Source organism: Chrysochloris asiatica, unplaced genomic scaffold (assembly GCF_000296735.1).
Source record: "Chrysochloris asiatica unplaced genomic scaffold, ChrAsi1.0 scaffold00092, whole genome shotgun sequence".
In the NCBI taxonomy this organism is placed as follows: Eukaryota; Metazoa; Chordata; class Mammalia; order Afrosoricida; family Chrysochloridae; genus Chrysochloris; species Chrysochloris asiatica.
The window spans coordinates 4,722,946-4,744,553 of NW_006408610.1; positions in this window are offsets into that span (position 1 = coordinate 4,722,946).

Here is a 21,608-nt window from a genome sequence, read left to right on the forward strand (position 1 = left end):
ACTATGCCAATGAAATGATAGATGATGGAATGAATTTAAAGCTAATGTTCTCCCATGTAGACTATCACTCAATTCACAATAAAACATTTATTTAAAAAAAATAAAATAAAATACCCCATTCCACCTGTATGGATGCGCTTCTGGTCCTGGGTGGAGGATCAACTCAGGCAGGGGTCAGTACATTTTTTTCTGGAAAGGGTCAAATACTAAATATTTTAGGCCTTGCAGGCCAGCAGGCCTTTATTGCAACTACTCAAATCTGCGTTTGCTGGGCAAAAGCAACCATAAACAATGCCTAACTGAATGAACATAGCTGTGATCCAATAGAAATGTATTTATGAGCACTCAAATTGAATTGCATATCATTTTCATGTATTGTGTAACGGGTTTTTTTTCAAGCATTAGAAATATAAAAAACATTCTTAACTTGTGGGCTGTACAAAAGCAGGCAGCAGCAGATTGATTCCTGGGGTCATAATTTGCAGAAATTGGGTTACCGAACACTAGTTTTCAGAGTCCTGGTGAGGTTCTGCAGGATAGCCACAAGTTCAGCAGTTCAAACTCACCAGCTGCTTCTCAGAAACCCTAAGCAAGGTCGCTATGAGTCAAAACTAATTCGACAACACTTACCAACAACAACAAGTTTGCATCAGCGCTTAGCTGCTAACTGAAAAGTTGCCAGTTCAAACCCATGCAGTGGCTCTGTAGGAAAAAAGGCCTAAAGACTACAGTCAAGGAAACCCTGTGGGGCAGTTCTAGTCAATCATATAAGGTTCCTATGAGTCAGAATAAACTCGATAGCATACAATAACAACAATCTGCAGACAATGGTTTACAGAAAACTAACATCAGTGCTCAAAGATACCCAGGAGGCGCTCTTCATTTCAGCAGTATTGATAGTTGCAAAAACTGAAAACAATAGGAAACCAGAAAATTAACCATGACATATCCATATAACGGGATATAGTTTATAGCTCTTCAAAAGAATGTGCAATGATATGGAAATAAGTCCAAGACATAATGTCGGGTGAAGTCAAATATGCATATCCCATTTAACTTAGGTATTAACAAAAGGTAAAGTCGGTGGTCACCTAGAGCCATTCAGGTGTAATCACCACTCTGTGTATTTACCTAGATCATCTACAGCTCACTGCAAGTCCTTCATTCTCCTGCACACAACCCGCCACATGCTGCAGATCTCCAGGCCTTACTCCTGATGCTCTACTCAACTCGACAACTCATCTACAACTCCCAGACTTATTTCTCCAGACCACTCCTCTCATCTGAATGCCAAACTTGAATCTGCCGGTCTCAGTGGCATCTCTGTCCCAGGAACTCACAGGCATCTCATTCTTACTGCATTTTTCATCACATTTTTTACTGTCCCCCAAAACATATTTCTGCCCCAGTCTTTTACTCTTGATGCATAAAGGCATCACTAGCTACACAGTTTATTCAAACCAGAAACCTGAGTTCATCTCATTTCCATAATCCATTACCAGGAACAGTTTTTTCTAATTGCCAGTTATATCTTAACCCAAAACTTACAGCCATAGAGTCAATTCTGACTCATGTTGTTTGTTGTTGTTAGGTGCTGTCCAGTCGGTTCCAATTCATAGCACAACAGAAAGAACAACTGCTTGGTTCGGAGACATGCTCCCCAATTGTTGTTAGAGTGGAGTCCATTGTTGGAGCCACTGTGATAATCCATCTCTTTGGGGATCTTCCTCTTTTTCATTGACCTTCTACTTCACCTATCATGATATCCTTTTCCAGGGACTGGGCCCACTTAATAGCGTGTCCAAAGTATGTGAGACAAAGTCTCACTGTCCTCCCTTCTAAGGAGCATTCTAGCTGTATTCTTCCGAGATGAACTTGTTTGTTCTTCTGACACTCCATGGCAACTTCAATATTCTTTGACAACACCATAATTCAAATGCATTGATTCTTTTCCAGTCTTCTTTATTCACTGGCCAGCTTTCACATGCATGTGAGGCAATTGAAAATACTATGGCTTGAGTCAGGCATACTTCAGTCCTCATAGTGACATCTTTGTTCTTTAACACTTTAAACAGGTCTTTTGCAGCAGATTTGCCAAATGCAATGTTGCTGCTTCCATGACTACTGTAGATCCAAACAAAATGAAATCTTGGACAACTTCCATCTTTCCTCCATTTATCGTGATGTTGGTTTTTAGTCCAGTTGTGAGGATTTTTTTTTTTTCTTTACATTCAGTTGTAAATCATACTGAAGACTGCATTCTTTGATTTTTCACCAGCAAGTGCTTCAAGTCCTCTTCAGTATCAACAAGTAAGGTGTGTTATCTGCATATGAATCTTCCATTAATCCTGATGCCACGTTCTTCTTCATAGAGTTCAGCATGTCAGATTATTTACTGACATGTATATATACAGATTAGTGTTGGGAGTGACTGAGCCAAGGGTCTCTGACTTGGGGGCAGTTTAACCAAAGGATTGCAACTGAACAGCTGTGGTCCAGAAACTCAGGCTGTACCCAAGTCAGACTGCCCACTGAGGAACTTGAAAAGCCTGCCTCAGGGAACAAAGAACTTGCAAAGTCTTTCCTTGTACACAGCCATGACCTTTAGTTCAGTCTGCACAAACATTTAGCTGCTCTATAATCTCTGTTTCGGCTAGCTACCACAAGTTACATTTTTCTGATAAAGTCCCAATTACTGCATCCACAAGCAACACCAGATGTTATTGCACTCTTTTCCCTGCCCCAAGCACCTCCTTTTGTTATGTATATAAAATAAACTTGCTGCACTTGGTCTGGGTCGCAGTATCTCCATCAGAGTGCTGCGTCCCACCTGGTCTCAATTTTACTTAATTCATTTGTGTCTTGTGTCTTCCTTTTCTTTCTAATCTCCCATCGCCCCTACTTAGGTTTAATCTCTCTGTGCCAGACGTGGAGAATAGCTGATGCCAGATGCAGCAGATTAGTATATATACAGCTTGAATAAATATTGTGAAAGGATACAACACTGACCCACACCTTTCCTGATTTTGAACCAAGTAATATCACCTTATTTTGTTCGAATGACCACCTCTTATTCTATGTATAGGTTCCACATGAATACACTGAAGTGTTCTGGAATTCCCATTCTTCACAATGTTTATGTGATCCACACAGTTGAATGCCTTTGCATAGTCAAGAAAACACCGGCAAACATCTTTCTGGTATTCTCTGCTTTCTGCCAAGACCTATCTGATGCCAGCAATGAGATCCCATATTCTATTTCCTCTTCTGAATCCAGCTTGAATTCCTGCGAGCTTAACTTAAAATTGATGTGCTGCTACAATTGTTTTTGAATTCTCTTCAGCAAAAGTTTACTTGTGTTTAACATTAATGATATTGTTAAACAATTTCCACATTCTGTTGATTCATCTTTCTTTGGAATGGACACAAATATGGATTTCTTCAAGTTGGTTGACCAGGTAACTGTCTTCCAAACTTCTTGGCATAAACAAGTGAGTGCTTCTAGCACTGTATCAGTTTATTGAAATATTTCACTTGGTATTCCTTCAATTCCTGGAGACTTGTTTCTTGCTAATGTCTTCAGTGCAACTTGGATTTCTTCCTTTAACACCATCAGTTCTTGATCATATGCTACCTTCTGAAGTGGCTAAAAGCCGAACAATTCCTTTTGGTACAGTGATTTTGTATAGTCATTTCATCTTTTGTTGATACTTCCTGTAGCATTAAATATTTTGCCACAGTGTCTTTCAATATTGCATGTCCAATCTTGAATTTTTTTTTTCCAGTTCTTTCAGCTTGAGAAATGCTGTGTATGTTCTTCCCTTTTGGTTTTCTAACTTCCAGGCTTGGCACATTTCACTATACTACTTTACTTTGTCTTCTTGATCTGCCTTTTGAAATCTTCTGTTCAGCTATTTTATGTCATCGTTTCTTTCACTGGCTTTATCTACTCTGTGTAGGAGCAAGTTTCAGAATCTCTTCTGACGTCCACTTTGGTCTTTTCTTTCCTTCCTGTCTTTTTTAATTGTCTTTTGCTTTCTTCAGGTATGATATCCTTGGTATCATCCCACAATTCTTCTGATCCTTAGTCATTAATGATCAATGTATCTAATCTCCTATTAGGATAGTCTCTAAATTAACATGGGATTAACTTAAAGTTGTATTTTGGCTCTTGTGAATTTGTTTTCATTTTTTTCATCTTCAACCTGAACTTGCATATGAGCAATTGATAGTCTATTCCACAGTCGGTCCCTGGCCTTGGTTTGACAGATGATATTGAGCTTCTACATCTCTTCTCACATAGGTAGTTAATTTGATTCTTGTGCATTTCATCTGGCAAAGTTCATATATATAGTCACTTTTTATGTTTATGTTGTTGAAAAAAATATATTTGAAATGAAAAAGTCATAGATCTTACAAAATTGTATCATATGATGTCCAGTATCATTTCTATCAACAAGGTCATATTTTCCAACTACTATTCCCTTCTCTTTGTTTTCAACATATATTACATCATGTCACCACCCCCTTCCCCATTCTCAACATTTGATCCCAGGCCTGTTAATTTCAGGTGAGAGGAAAACCCCAGCTCCTTCAAGGTCCACACAGTCCTATCTGCATCCCCTGCTTCACCTCCTCCAAGTACATCCTTCTGCCCCCTCGTGGGCCTCTTCCCATTCCTACAACATGGGACCATCTTTCCTACTTCTCAGGGGTTTGGCAAAGCACTTCCTCCTTCTTGGATGACATGGGTAACGTCTCTTCATCCTTACGGTCACCTTAGCAGACAAGCTGAGTCAGATCTGACATTCTTAGGAGGTTCCTGTTATTGACCATACTTAGTCAATCTGTACACTGAGCAAATAATACAAGAAACTGAATTATATGAAGAAGAACATGGTATCAGGATTGGAGGAAGGCTCCTTAACAACCTATGATATGCAGAAGACACAACCATGCTTGCAGGAAGTGAAGAGGACTTGAAATGCCTACTGATAAATATCAAAGACCATAACCTTCGGTATGAATTGCACCTCAATGGAAAGAAAATGAAAAGTCTCACAAATGGAACAATAAATAACATCATGATAAATGGAGAAAAGATTGAAGTTGTCAAAGACTTCATTTGGCTTGGATCTACAGCTAATATTCACAGAAGCAGCAGTCAAGAAATTAAGTGACATATTGCATTAGGCAAATCTGCCACAAAAGTTCTTTATAGTGTTAAAGAACAAAGATGTCACTTTGAGGGCTAAGGTGTCCCTGACCAAAGCTATGGTATTTTCAATCACCTCATAAACATGTGAAAGTTGGACCATGAATAAGGAAGACCATAGAAGAATTGATGCATTTGAATATGGCATTGCCTAAGAATAATAAAGGCACCATGGACTGCCAGAAGAACAAACAAATCTGTCTTGGAAGAAGTACAGCCAGAGTGCTCCTTAGAAGATGAAGAAACCTATCTTTCATATTCTGGATGTATGGTCAGGAGGGACCAGTCCCTGGAGACGGATATCATGCTTGGTAAAATGGAGGGTCAGTTAAAAAGAGGAAGACCCCCAGGGAGATTGAGCCCCAGCAACAATGGGCTCAAATAAAATAGTTGTGATGATGGCCCAGGACCAGCCAGTGTTTCATTCTGCTGTTGGGACCAACTCAACCACAATTAACAACAGCTTGTTTTCCTCCTGCCCTACTGGACAATCCTTGATCAGAATCATATCTGCTTTATTTGTCACTGAATCCCTCATTCCAGCAAGCGAGTGGGCTTGTGGGATAAATGAATATGTGTACATGTGTGCTGCTAGACAGATGGATGATGGATGTTTGTAAGTTGGAAAAAGATCTGAAAACCTGATAATGAAGCCCACCCTGATTCATAGGAATGAGAGTAGGAGTCTATTTCCACTTTCTTGATGTTGTTGGTGGTGGTGTTAAATGCTGTGGCGTTGGTTCTGATTCCTAGAGACCCTGTACAGGGTTTCTGAGGAGCAACTGGTGGGTTTGAACCACCAACCTTGTGGTTAGTTATTGTTGTTGTTAAGTGCCCCGGCGTCAGTTTTGACTCATAGTGACCCTGTATAGTAGTCCAGTGCTTATACTACAGTGCAACATTAGGACTCCACTTTCTTGATATACTTCTATCATTTTGACAATAAGCATGTGATTCTTTCTCAACGAACACAAGACTAAAGCAAAACAACAACAGCAAAGAAATGATGTGGTTTGGGGACCTGCCTCCAGCAGTCACTTGCTGGGCTTTCCAGGGCAGACCACTTGCCCTCTGGGTCTTTGTCCTTAGCTGTTAAAAGAAGACCCTACAGAAGCATAAGAACACCCATACTTGCAGATAATACCCACCTGACCTGGCTTCAATAACTGGATGATCAGAGCTCAACTAGAAGAAGAAAGAAGAGGAGAAAAAGAGTAATCTGATACAATTTGATGAACTTGACCTACACCTATGGATGCAATAGCTCAAAAAAGGGAATAAATCTTTACAGCAAGGATCATTCCTACCCCCTCCACACACAGAGTAGACAGGGATGGGCAACTTGGACATTGGCTACCCAAAATAGGGGGGAGGGGCTACAAAGGCAAGAAGTGACTGGCTTACAAGCTTTCAAGAGGGAGCCCAGATCCAGAGGGCATGGAGGAAGGTAGAATCTCCACTAAATAGTAGCCAATCTGTCTGGGTGGGGCTGATGAAAGGAGATGGGGATGGGTCTCTTGTGGTAAAACAGTGAATAATTGTTATCAGGACTGACTGTGAGGGTTGGAAATGTAAAGGTTTTGTAGCAAAAGGAGGGAGTGATTGACTTTGCAGTCCAGGAGCAGAGGTCCCTAGGACCATCAAGGGGGAAGAGCGGAGTGCAGGACCCTACCCAAAGAAGCAGTGACACCAGAGATGGAGGCAGAGATGATGACATGGAGAGATGGAGCGGCTGGGGACTTTAGACCCAGAGAGGGAGAGGGGCTGTGTGCTGATGAGGGGGGGGGGAAGGCTTGCAGGGTATACCCTTTGGTTGGTTGATGATGCATGGAGGGGATTGTAACCATGGCAATGAAACGATATACGTTAGGATGAATGTAAAACTAATGTTTGCCCATGTAAACTATCACATAATTCACAATAAAACATTTGGGCGAACAAAAAGAAGGCCCCAGCCACTACTCCACACTGTGACCATGAGCACACACTGGGCTGAAATTGCATCACTAACTCCAAAGTCACTTCTTCCATAAGTCATGATAGGCTTATGGTAGAAGTGACTTTGGAGTTAGAGACGCAATCTCAAATTCAGACTCTGCCAGTTCTAGTCAATGTGACTTGGAGAAATACCCTCTTTGAACCTCAGTTTGCTCATTTCAAAAAAGTGGAGATTACAAATTCTAAACTGTAGGGTAAGCACTCTACCACAAGTTGTTTGAACTGCAAGGTCGACGGTTCAAACTCACCACTTGCTCCTTGGAAACCTATACAGGGTCACTATGGTTTGGAACTGACTCAAAGGCACTTAACAACAACAACCATTCTTAGAGGAAAAAAGCCCTGGTGGCACAGCTGCTAAGCACTCAGCTGCTAACCTAAAGGTTGGCAGTTCAAATCCACCAGTCATTTTGCAGAAGAAAGATGTAGCAGTCTGCTTCTATAAAGATTGCTGTTGTTAAGTGCTGCTTAAAATGAGTCAGTTCCAACTCATAGCAACCCTGTATAAGGTTTCTGAGGAGCAGCTGGTGGGTTTGAGCTATCAACCCTGTGACTGGCAGTCAAGTGCTTATCCTACAGCACCACACCATGACTGCAATCTCAGAAACCTCATGGGGCAGTTCTCTGCTCTGTAGAGTCACGGTGAGTCACAATGAACTCACCAGCAATGAGTTTGGGGTGGGGTGTTTTACCCTTAGAGGATGATAATAAGACTCAACAGGATAAATATTTCTAAACTGATTTAATGAGAACTGCTCATAAAAACTCAAAGTCGCTATCACTGAGTCAATTCAGACTCATAGTGACCCTGAAGTTTCTGAGGTTGTAAATTTTTACAGACCAGAAAGTCTCATCTTTCTCCCTCAGAGCTGCTGGTGGGTTTAAACTGCTGACCTTGCAGTTGGCAGTTAGTGCTTATCCTACAGCTCTAACAGGGTTCCTAAGAAGTACAGCTAGGGGCTCTAGAAATGGACAAGTCCTGGAGAGAGAGGGGAGGAGCGGAGAAAGTTCTCCAGGGATCCCTGGGGATAGGCTCACTCTTGGCCCTCCCTTTTCCTGGTAGTCTGAGTCAATTTGGGCTTTTTGAGCTCAAGGCTATTCATCGAGCACCACTCCTCAGTCCTATGTTCCCAACCAAGAGAAGAAATCAAATCTTCCTCTCAGATGACTTCCGTGTCAGGACAGTACTGTGACATCAGGGCCAGTCTGGCAGAGTGGGCCAAGGTCTTTGGGACATCCTCCACTTGCTTCCCTTGTGGCTTTAAACACAAGGGAGAGAGAACAAAAGAAAGAGCTGAGATCTCGTCTTCTCCATACTGAGGTGAGCGCTTCAGAGCCTGGAGGAGGTGAAACCACGGAGAATCTCACCATGTTCTCTGTGGGTCTGAGAACATGGTGGGACTTCTGTTGCTACAGCTTGGCTGCCTGCCTCTCACATCCCCTCTGGCTGGAGAAACATCCAAACAAGTGTGCATCTGCTGAGCACCCAACAGCCACGACGTGACATGACACAGGAGGCATGTACAGATCTGTGCACGTGGGTGCACACATACACACACGCACATGTACTCTCGCACGCATGTCAATGAAGGCACAGAGGCCTGAAAAGAGGGAAAGCCCCATTGTGGGCAGGGTTGATCCAGCCCAGAGAGGGTTGGAAAGGAGAGAGTGGAGAGAGGAAGGAAGATCAAGTCAGACGGAGAATCCTGAGCTCACACCCTGGCAGGACTACAGCACACACACCTGCAGTCACGCCACATCTGACAAGTCCTGCTAGCTACCCACCTAAACAGACCGGGAGAGCCCACCTCCCTCTCCCCCCTGAAGCCTTTGTCAGGTGTGCAACTGGCTCTACTAGCCCTGTTGACTTTACAGGCCAAGTGGTGTTCCCCCTGGTCAGTTCCCATCTCCATGACAACTGTACATCGAGAACTTGAGCTCAGAAGGGAAGGCCGGCTGTTCAAGGGCCACACTCAGTCACTTTCAGAGGTGATTAAGAGGCAGCTCACACATGCCCCTGGGGCCACTGTTGTTCACCAGTCAAATGGAATGCTCATGGGCCTTGCTGGCATGTCTGATCAAGAGTAAAAACTTAACCTCTCCCACATCTCTAAAACTAGAATAGCTCTCCCCACCCCACAGGCTGCTGGGAGACTAACGCAGCATACCTAGAGGATTCAGGAAAGCACCTAATACCAAAACTACTGCTGCTCTGGTTGTTAAGTGCCGTCAATTCCAACCCACAGCGATCCTGTATAGGGTTTCTGAGGAGCGGCTGGTGTACTTGAACCACCGACTTTGCAGTCTGACGCATTAGCCCACAGCGCCACACTGCCTGGCAATTACTGTCACGACCCTCTGTATTGGAGCTTCCCTGTCATCCCGCTTCCCCTCAACCAAGACCTCCTCTGTTGGACTGCAGATCATCACTCCTTCCAGGTCCCTGGGACCATCACTCCTTCCAGGTCCTCTTTCTGCCTATGATCCCATCTCCCTCCAGGCTCCAAACAGCAAACACAGGACTCCATTCTCTATGTCAGATCCATCCCTAGTGGTCCTCCCCGCTTCCTCCCTCCCTGCCATATCCCAGAAGCCTGACTCTAGTATCAAGCATTGTGGTTTCTACTGTCCTTACTGCTGTCATATCCCTCAATATAGGGCCTCCCCCAAGCACACATGCCAATGCCTTCCCTGGGAAAGCTGGGGAATTTCTAGGAGCTCTAGTAGTGTAGTGGATTATGAGCTAGTCTGCTAATTTCAAGGTCAGAAGTTCGAATCTACCAGACGATCTGTGGGAGAAAGATGAGTTTTTCTGCTCCTATAAAGATTTACAGCCTCAGAAACCCTATACAAGGTTGCTCTGAGTTGGAACTGACTCGGTGGCACACAACCACCACCCGGTAACATAGTAGTTACTAGTTGGGCTGCTAATCTCAAGTCAGCAGTTCGAAACTACCAGGCATCCTACTGGAGAATGATAAGGTTTTCTGCTCCCATAAGACTTACAGCCTCGGAAACCCTATGCAGGCTTGCTATGCGTTGGAACCAACTCCACAGCACATAACCACCAACCAAACAACCAGCTTGACTTGAGGGGTAACCTGGGGCCCCTGCCTCCTAAGGCCTCCTAGATATACTCGTTCTCCCTGCTCTATGGTTCTCCAACCAAAAATGCTTCTCATTGTCCATGTTGGTTTCCCTCCAACATTCTATCTATGCCGAGCGGAAGAACACATGCCCAAAGGCATTAAGGATGTGGAGGGGCCACCCATGCTGTGGACCACAAAAAGATAGCAAGGAAGACAGGGGACAGCTAGCTGGAAGCACTGGTCATAAGTGGAAGGTACATTGGAGGCACCAATATAGCCAGAACTCTCCTCAACATTCCCAACTGGGCTGAAAATCTTTGGGTCACCCAATCAGGCCTGTCTGCCCCAGGCTCCCAGATGAGTCCTCTCTGCCCCTCGGGGGGGAAGAAGGTGCTGGATCATCCTGTCAAGCTCCAGAATAAGGGGTGAAACCTGAGTCTAAATCCAGAGAGTCAGGAAGAGCCTCCTCTGGAGTCAGACAACCCTGGTCTTGCATCCCAGCTCCATTGCTTACCAGCTAGGTGTCTTTGGACTTTTGCTTGCACTTTCTGGGCTTCAGTTGGTATCCTTGGATGATACAAATGGACACAAATGATACAAATCAGCTGCAAACAGAAAGGTGGGAGGTCGGAGTCCATCTTAAAGTACCTCGGGAGAAAAGCCTGGTGATCTACTTTTAAAAAACCATCATTAAAAACCCTATTGAAAAGGCACAAAATGACTGGCTTGCAAGCTTTCAAGAGGGAGCCTAGTTTCAGAGGGTGCGAGGGAAAGTAGAATCTCCACTGAGTGGTTTCCAACCTGTCTGGATGGGGCTGGTGAAAGGAGATGGGGATAAGACTCTTATGGTACAATAGTGAACAACTGTTGCAAATGTAAAGGTAGACATTTTATAACAAAAGGAGGGGAGTGGTTGATCTTGCAGTCCAGGAGCAGAGGACCTTGGGACCATCAAGGGAGAAGAGTGGAGTACAGGATCCTACCCAGAGAAACAGTAACACCAGAGATGGAGGCAGAGACGATGATGTGGAGAAATGGAGCAGCTGGGGACTCTGGACGGACTCAGGCGGGGGGGGGCAGGCTTGCGGGGTATACCCTTTGGTTGTTTGAATGGTTAGGTTACATATTCCTGAGTGCTTCCGTGTACATAAAAAAAAAAAAAAAAAAAACACACAGCGGGAATGGAAGCAAATGCTGTTGAATGATTGAATGATAATGCAAGGAGGGGATTGTAATCATTGCAATGAAATGAAAAACTCACTCAATTCACAATAAAAACTTTAAAAAAAACAACCCTATTGAGCCCAGTTCTACTCAGACATACAAGGGGTTGCCATGAGTCAAAATCAACTGGAAGGCAACTGTTTTATTTTGTTTTCTTACAACGATGCCAATGATATCCAACCTTATAGGATTGCTGTGACGTTTAAATGCAATGATGTTTATTAAGCATCCAGCACAGAGTCCTGGTGTGGTGCTATAGGATAAGCACTGTACTTCTTACCGAAAGGTCAGTAGTTCAGACCCACCAGCCGCTCCTCGGAAACCCTAGACAGGGTTGCTGTGAGGGACTTAATAGCATTCAGCACAGCCCCACTCCCAGAACCTGAAAACCCACAGTTCCCAGCTAGACCCTCACACTGCAGAGGCAGTAGGAAGGGGCTATTTAGTGGACCTCTCCCAGAAGTTCTCCTGTTTTCAGTCAACAAGAAAAAAAAAATCCGTTGCTGTCCAGTTGATTCCAGCTCATAGTGACCCTATAGGACAGAGCAGAGCTGTCTCACAGGACGCCCAAGGCTGTAAATCTTTATGGAAGCAGATTGTCACATTGTTCTCCCAAAGAGCGGATGGTGGATTGGAACCGCTGGTGTTTCAGATAACAGCCGAGCATTTAACCATGCACCACCAAAGCTCCCTGAACCACAATATGGCAATTCTATGCTTAACTTGTTGAGGGATTCTCCCCTCTTTGCTGGTGGCCCTCCCTGCCACTTCTGCCCTGGGGGTACGGAAAAGGCCAGCAATGAGAAGCCTGCACCCATTCAGAGGATAAGCTCATAGGCAGTGACATTAACCTCCCTGTCTTCTTTCTCTCCCCTGACCTCATGACTCAGGACCACGAGCTCAGCAGCCCCCGTGTGATCATAGTCCCAGAGGCTGCTTTGATTAGGTCAGTTTTCTGCACACGTTCCCAATCCCTATCCAAGAACCAGCCAGCAAGAGGCCACTTTCCAGGAGTCTCTTTGGGTGTTGGGAAATCTCAGCTCACGAGACTAGGGTTATGTTGCAACTCGGATCCTAAATAGGATGGCCCAACTCAGTGTCAAACCCAAAGCCTACTGGAGAAGGAAGCTGGACCACTCCAGAGTAGGCCGAAGTTCGAGATGGGAAATTCCCACAAAAAAGGTTCGGATGTCACCTTATCAGGATAAAGACACAGCCTCCCCAAAGGACAATATTTCTATAGATGTCCTTGTTATAAACACGAAAGTGTTCCAAACTAGCTGTCAGCTATCTGAGCATCTTAGTTTATTCAGCTAACCTGCTTCTGTGGGTTATCTAGGCAGAGGGGTAAGAAAGCTAGGCAAGGAAGACATGCAGGCCCTCAAATCCCTACACCTTTCTCATCCTTGCTGTTATTAAGCGCCATTGAGTCGGTTCCAACCCATATACCTTTGTATAGGATTTCCAAGCAGGACTGGTGAGCTTGAACTGAACCACCGACCTTGGGGTTCACAACTTTATAGTCCAGCACATTAGCCCACAGCGCCACACCAGGTCTTCTTGCTGGTAGTGGTAGTTATGTGCCGTGGACTCGGTTCCGACTCACAGCGACCCTACACAGGGTTTCCGAGGCTGTAAATCTTTATGGGAGCAGAATACCTCATCTTTCTGCCGCAGAACAGCTGGTGGTTTCAAACTGCTGACCTTTAGGTTTGCAGCCTGATTCATAACCGGTACGCTGCCAGGTCTCCTTAGGCTTATACTAATTTAGGCTTCTCACCTCTAAAAAGTTGGATGGGCTGATTTCTTTAGCAAAGGAACGGAAAGGCAGCACATTAGAAAGATTCATGTGGGCAGGCAGTAGAAATGAGGAGTGATGTTCTCTGTCTTTTTTCTTTGCCATTGAGTCCATTCTGACTCACAGCAACCCATGTGCATCTGAATACAACTTTGCTCCATGACTGATGTTTCAGAAATGTATCACCAGACACAAGGCACCTGTGGGGCATGCAAACCTCCAACATTTTGTTGAGAAGCCAAGTGCATTAAACATTTGCACCACCCAGGGACATCAAAAGGAGCTCTAGTAGCATAGTGGTTATGAATCAGGCTGCCAACCTCAAGGTCAGTTCGAAACCAGCTGTTCCGTGGGAGAAAGATGAGGCTTTCTGCTCCCATAAAGATATACAGCCTCAGAAACCCTATACAAGGTTGCTATGAGTCGGAACCAACTCCACAGCACATAACAACAACAACAACAAGGGACATCAATGTCACTAAGAAGACAGACGAACTCCAAAGACCAATCATGAGACCAATAAAAGCATTGCTAAGTCTGCCCTAACAATTGTTAAGGCTGTTGGAGGAGAATATTGAAAGTACCATGGACTGCCAAAAGAACAAACAGATCTGTGTTGAAAGTACAGCCGCAGTGCTTCTTGGAAGTCAGGATGACCAGACTTCATCTTTCATACTTTGGCCATATTGTCAGGAGGGACCAGTCACTGGAAAATTAAATCATGTTTGGTAAAGCGGAGGGTCAGAGAAAAACAAGACACCCCCCCCCCCCAACGAGATGGATTGGCACAGTGGCAGCATCAGTGGGCTCAAACATAGCAACTATTGTGAGGTTGGCCCAGGATCAGGCAGTGTTTCCTTCTGTTGTACATACAGTGGCTATAAGTCGGAACCAACTCCATGGCACCTAATAACAACAAGGCTGCCTAGTGCAGAGACAAAAACTCACCCCCTCAGACATCTCCTTGCCATATGACCCTTTCTTGCAAAAATTGATATTCACAGTGTTGACCCAAAAAGGCTATCACTGATACCCAAACCTGCTGCATCAACTCAGCTTCAACTCAGTGCAATCCTATAGGCCAGAGGAGAACTGTTCCTTAGGGTTTGGGGGAGTAGGAAGCCTCATCTTTCTCCCTCAGAGAGGCTGGTGGGTTTGAACCACCAACTCTGCAGTTAGCAGCCCAATGCTTAAGCCACAGTGCATCAGGTTCTTTTCATTAGCATCAGGGCACGTCGTTTTAGCAAAGTGGGCTGTGTGTAATACTAGGGAGAAATTGTTGGGCTTCCATGTTCAACAGTTAACATAAGAAGTTTGAGTGCTTAAGCTGGCGAATTCCAGATATCAGGAAAATATACTCACCCCAAATACCTCCCTTCCTAAAACAAGCTGAAAACAGGAGGCACCACTTCATAGCCCCAGCCAGCCCCATAGCCCTCCACTTCTCTCTGGCACTCAGGTCAGCCCAACCCCGCCTGACATGCTTAGACTTTATAAATTTTCAAGCTTAGACTAAAATTTCCATTTGCCTCTGAAAGTGCCCCACCTATTTGCAGGCCCCCAAACTACAAGGCAGGAGGCAGTGCATCAAATTTCCTAGGGCATTCTGGGTGGCCAGAGGGAATGAAGAGAGAGGCAGAACTAAATAAAGAACTCTCTTACAGACAAAAACAGCATCATTACCTTCTAGTATAGAAATGAAAGACTAAAGGCATGCTTCTAAAAAAATGACCTGGGGGCTTTCATTTAATGAAGAAATCAGATTTGCTTACAATTGTTAGATGCTGTGGAATATTGTTGTTGTTGTTAAGTGCCATCGAGTAGGTTCGGACCCTTAGAGACCATGAATAGTTTCCAAGAAGTGGGTGGTGAACTTGAACTGCAGCGGTTCAAGCCGACTTTGCAGTTCAGCGCATTAACCCACAATGCCACTATTAGCCATACCTAATTAGAAGGTAGTTTTTCTCAATTGAATCAAACAACACCCCTTCCCCTTTCCCCCAACCTTTGCTTTGTCATTTGCTTCACCTCAACAGGAGCTCCATCATGCTTTTCTCATTAGGGCAGGTTTGGGTTAGAAAGAAATCCCCTTTTCTGGGAGCTCACCGGTGGCAGCTAAACCGTAGTGATCGAGGGCCCTGGGACACTGGGATTCAACCATCCTACATCCACGTTGCCCATCTCCACCCACCCTACCTCATTCACCAGCTCCTTAAGACTTCCCAAATCCAAACTGCCCCATCTCTGCGTCCTTCTCACGCCCAGATCTTCCTTGGCCCTTACCTGCATTCCACCCCACCTCGGCACCCCGTCTCCTCTGACCAGTGGTTCTATCTGTCCTTATCAGAATCCGTCCCTCTGTGGCTATTTGTGCCACTGGAAGCCCACAATAGTCCACTCCAGTGTCGAGCTGAGTGAGTCCCCGCCTCCATTGGACAGAGGTCTATCAACCTCCGATGTTTCCCTCCACAGGGCCCTGCAGGCTCAGCTTCCCTCCCCGCCTCTGCGAGCGGTTTCCTTAAACTTTGCAGAACCATCGCAAGGTGAGGTAGATCTGCCGGAGTTCCCCCTCCACACCTAGGGCCTCCGTCATCCCAACCCCCCACTCAGCCTCCTCCAGCTGCCTCCCCAGTGCCAGCAGGTCCCACAAAGCCCCAGTCTCCTCCCTTCTGGAGGTTAAGGGAATCTAGTTTGAGTCGGGGAAGGATCCTCGGGGTCCCGGCTCCCTCAGGGCCCTAGAGCCAGAGATTCGTCCCGGGGGCTCACCGAGCTCACGTGCTCGGAGGTCAATCCGGGACCCCGGGAGAGCGCTGGGGTGTGGGTGCCCGTGCGAGGGAGGGGCGCATCGCTACTGAGAGAGCAGCCGTGCAGCCGAAGCGCCGCCCCCGGCCTCTGCGGCCCCCGGCCCGGCCGGACTGCAGACAAAGGCGGCCCCCACCCTGCCGCCGGCCGCGCCACGCAAGCACTCACCACGCCGAGCCCGGGGACGCGGCGGAGCGCGGCGGAGTTGTCAGAGTCGCCGCGAGGCCGGGCCTGAATGGTGGCCCGGGACGGCCCGGGAGACCGAGAGGCGGGGCGGCTGGAGGAAGCCGTGGACCCGGAAAAACTGCCGGGCTGTGCCCCAAAGGCCGGATTGGCCCTGCGGCGGTAGTTTGGGGCAAAGGCCTAAACCCGCCCGCTGGGCAGGGCACGGGGCCTGGACCCCGCCCCCGACCCGAGGCCAGACCCACGCAGGGAAGACCCGGAGCTCCGGGGCGGGGAGCGCTAGTCTAATAGCTGCCCACCCCTCCACACACACCCATTCCCACACTTCCAAGATCCGAAGTTTAGTTTCTGCTAGAGGGCACAAGAGACTGACCCTCTATTGACCCCACCCGCCACTCCCCAGGCTGCAGGGCGGCAGAGCCAGGACTTCACTCTGGCTGGCAGACCCCAGTCCACCTCGGCCTGGAAAGGGTTAACTCAACTGCCTGGAATTGCGAGCTGCGGGAGCTCTCTATAAATACAGTGTCGTGGGCGCCAGAGCCAACCGCAGGGCAATTTCCACTGCGCTGGTTTTCCTTTTTCCCTTCCACCCACGGCCACCCAGCCAACCCTTCCCCCAGCACCTTGCCAGGCTGCCACAGGACCCAGCTCCAAAAGAGGGCACAGACCTGACCCCCTGTGGCCTTGGGTTCAGTCCTTACAGGGTCCAACTCCAGCCTTGAGAAATTAGAATAAGGGATGTCTGGCCATTGTCTTGGTGCTAGGATGGGTGGAGGCTGTGTGCTTGCCAAGAACCTAACCAGGCTGTGCACCTGTTCTGGGAGAGCAACCTCAGCCATGTAGGGGGTGGTCTATGGTCCAGGGCCTAGGTGAGGAGCTTTCTACCCTGGGTCTCTTAAGATTCTGACACAGCTATAGATAAGCGCCCATTTATAGAAAACTGTCTCAGGGGTCCTGCCCAGCCCACAACCTAGTGACATATGTATGCATGAATGTCTCTGCATGGGTACATAACAGTAATCCGTGCTAGTATTTATTGAGTATTTCCTAAGTGTTGGACATTGTTTTAAGCTTTTTTTTTTTTAATCATTTTTACCTCATTTAATCTTCACAACAACTCAGTGAGATAGATGCCATTGTTGTTGTTATTATGTGCCGTGGAGTCGGTTCCGACTCACAGCGACCCAACACAGAGTTTCCGAGGCTGTAAATCTTTACGGAAGCAGACCACCTCATCTTTCTCCCGTGGAACCTCTGGTAGTTTCAAACTGCTGACCTTGCAGCTCGCAGACCGATTCATAACCACTACGCTACCAGAGCTTATTTTACAGATAAGGAAATTAAGACACCAAGAAAGTAAGCAATTTGCTTTAGGACACCGCCCCCCCTTGAATTTAAGTCCTAGACTCAAACTTAATTGTGTGTGTAGTATATATGGGTGGGGGGAGTACATGGGTGTGTGCATTTGTGAGCACATGTGACAATTCTCTGTCTCTGAGTCTGTATGTGCCTGGGCTTCTACATGTGTGTTTGATAGTTAATGCTTTATAAAGATTTACATTCTTGGATCACTGCAAATTGGAATCAACTGAGTGGCGGTGGCTTTGGGTTTGAGTTTTGTGTTTGTATGTAGGAGGCCTGGTGATGCAGTTATAAAAGCACTCAGCAGCTAATCAACCCACCAGCCAGTCCACCTTAGAAAGATGTGGCAGTCTGTTTCCATGGAGACATACAGCCTTCAATACCCTTGGGGACAGCTCTGTTCTGTTCATTATTGTTGGTGTTATTGTTGAGTACTCTGTCCTATAGTGTTGCTATCAGTTGGGATTGACTAAATGGTCACTAAATGGTAAATGGTTGTAGCTGGTTTGTTGGTCTCTGTATCATTGCTCCTGGAGTCCTGATGTGGTACTGTGGGAGAGGCACTCGACTTCAAGGTCAGTTTAAACCACAAAGTCGGAGATTCAAACTCACCAGCCACTCCTCGGAAATCCTATGCTGGATGGCTATGGGTGGGAGCTGACTTAATGACAGTTAACAACAATGATTGCTCCTAGGGATAGGGTGGGGGTTAAAGGTCAGCCATCTGGCCCTGAGTCTGACATCATCAGCCTCCCTTCTAATCCACACTACTTCCCCTACCCTGTCAGGTCTTGCCCAGCCTGGACCTGGCCTCATGAGTCTCAAAAGAGTAGCCTCCATCAGGACCAACAAACTGGGAGAAACATCCCAGACAGAGCTGTCTCTGAGCTAACAGAGCCCAGAGCCATACAGCTGTTGTTGTTGTTAAGTGCCATGGAGTCGGTTCCAACCCATAGCAAACCTGAACAGGGTTTCCAAGGCTGTAAATCTTTACGGGAGCAGAAAGCCTCATCTTTCTCCCACAGAACAGCTGGTAGTTTCGAACTGCTGACCTTGAGGTTTGCAGCCTGATTCGTAATCACTATGCTACCAGGGCTCCCTACATACAGTAGTGCCTTAGAAATGGCATTTGGACCAATCTAAAGGGAATGTTAGTGTCCTTCCCTTCACCAAGTGCTTTGTGCCCTATGGTATGACACAGTCCTGTCCTAGAGGACTCACATACAGACTGGTGTGATGAACAGAGAGGAAACCAGGCAGAGGAATTTATGGTGGGGGAGACTTTTAACATAATTGCCCAAAGAGCTCAGGTCAGGAAGGAAGGAAATGGGTACTGGCTCCCATTCCTGGAAGCAGTGACAAGAAGCTCTGGAGGGGGTTGGGGGAGAACAAACAAGATGGCGGATAGGGTGGAAGTGCAGCAAGGAGTTCCATCAGCAACAACACAGAATACCAGACCAAGCAGGCTCAGGACCTCAGGACTCTGAACCACATATAAAGGAATATTTAGAAGGTTGGAAGGCTTATAGGTAGGGGAATTTGTAGCAGAAGCAAGACCAAGTGGGGGAAGGATCAGAGCAGCTGTGGATGCCTGACAGAACCTCAGAGATAAAGATTTTGACATTCTTTTATTTTTACTATCTATTCATTGGTCTCTTGCTGGCTGCACACCTTCATTCTGGTGACTAGAGGAGATGCCTGAGCAAGTGGACACCCCACCCCCAACCCCCAGAGGGTTCTACTACGCATTCACACAGATCTCCTCAAAATTTAAAGAGACAGTTTCCAATTAAAACCAAACAGCCACAGCCAGCCCTGAACTGTTTATAACTAGAAAAAAAGGTCTGAATGGGGATTGTGGAGTGAGACAGGTATACTAAAAAGGAAATAGGCCAAAAATTAAATCCTAAGTTACATCACAATGATCAGCAGTGGCCTCTTGATATTTCTCAGGAAGAAGAGTGAAAAGGGAAGCCCATCTCCTAATCACATCTATATGGAAGCAATCAGAAAGCATAAAAAATACCAAAATACACACCCATATAAGTATTAAGGCCACAGATAACTCCTGAACATGTCCAAAAAACAGAAGCAGATGACCTTATCAACACATGTCCAGAAACAAGATAAAGTGACTCAGGCAAATGAGCAAGATGGGCAGGCTCTGGAAATGCCTGAAAAGGAATTCAGAAAAATGATTTTAAAATGTATCAAAACACTGTACAATGGAGTTGAGAAATATAAGGAAGAAGTCAGGAAAGCACTACAGGAACAATCAAATAAGATAGATACAGCATTAGAAACTATTGAAAACCTACAGAAAGAGGTCCAAATGATTAATAATAGAATATCAGGAATGGACAATACACTGAAAGGGCAAAGGAGTAGAATTGAAGAGATAGAAGCCAGAACTAGTGAGCTAAAAGATAAATCTCTCAATACTACTAAAATAGAAGAGCAAACACAAAAAAGGATAAAGAATTCTGAAGAAGGCCTAAGACTCATGTTGGACAGCATGAAGAGGAATAACTTAAGAACTATCGGCATTCCAGAACAGGAAGAATCACACAAGTCCACAGATGAGATAGTTGAAGAGCTTCTGGAAGAAATTTTTCCTAACATCCTGAAAAGTGAAAAGATAAGCTTTTCAAGCTTATTCAAGAAGCTCAACAAATCACGAAGACATATAAAAATCAAGCTCTACTAAATCAAAGATAAGGAGAGAATCCTGAAAGCAGCTAGGGAAAAAGAGAAGTGTAACATACAAAGGCAAGCAAATCAGATTAAGCTCGGATATCTCAACAGAAACCATGCAGGCAAGACATATATAAAACCCTGAAAGAAAAAAACTGCCACTCAAGAATCCTTTACTCAGAAAAGCTGTCAATCAAATACGATTGTGTAATCAAAACATTCCAGGATAAACAGAAGCTAAGGGATTTTGCCAAAGCCAACCCTGTTATGAAAAGCATTCTAAAGGATTTCTGTGGACTGAGAAACAAGAACAGACAATAACTAGAGAATGATGTACGTGGCAGCATCACCCTGATCTCAATCAACAAATGGAAGAGTCAAGAACAGAATAAAATGATAAGAACAGAAGATCTGGGAGGTCAGTCTATGATCAAAACAATTACAAGGTGAAAGAAGGTAAACACAGAGGAACAGAGATCCAGGTGGTGGGAAGGTCAGGTAGATTACAGGATAAAACAGATTGTCTTAAATGGAGGGAAGAATTAGCGGAATATAAGGTAACCACAACAATGAGTTTGGGGTTGGGGGGTTGAGTTCGGGTGTTGGGGAGGGCAATACAAGAAGAGGGAGTAGGTGGAAGAACAAGATAGACACGGGAACACTGAGACAGTTTTGCATGTCCTAAGTGGGACAGAGGTAAATAGTGATGCATCTCAACCTTGGAACAACAAGGCTCTGGGATACAGGGATCTAGGTATAGCTTGAAGAGGGTAAATAATACTAAAATGCTTGACTGTCTTATGAATATTAGTTTCCCTTGCCTATTACTGTAAAATAGATACTTGAGTGGGATAGAAAGAAATGTTGGGAAACATGATTAGAGAAACCTTGTAAGCCCATCTTCAGCCTATAATTGATTGGAATACCTAAAAGGGGTTCTAGAACTTGCCCAGTGAAATACACCTCGTGCAAAGCCTTGACAGAGTATAGGACCTTAGGTGGAATCCAGAGTCCCATCCAGAACCTTAAGATGTGGGACATTCCCACTAGAAAGGACAAGCAGACCAGCCTGGAACAGCTAGAGAAGATCCATCTTCTGTATCTTACAGAAGATATATCTTCAAAGAAAGATCATCAGGAAAAATCCAAAATAAAAATGTTACATGACTGGCTACTACAAGAATAAGCAAGCTGTTCGCCAGGAAGACATCAAGGCAAGCAATCAAGTTCCTTCAGGACAAAC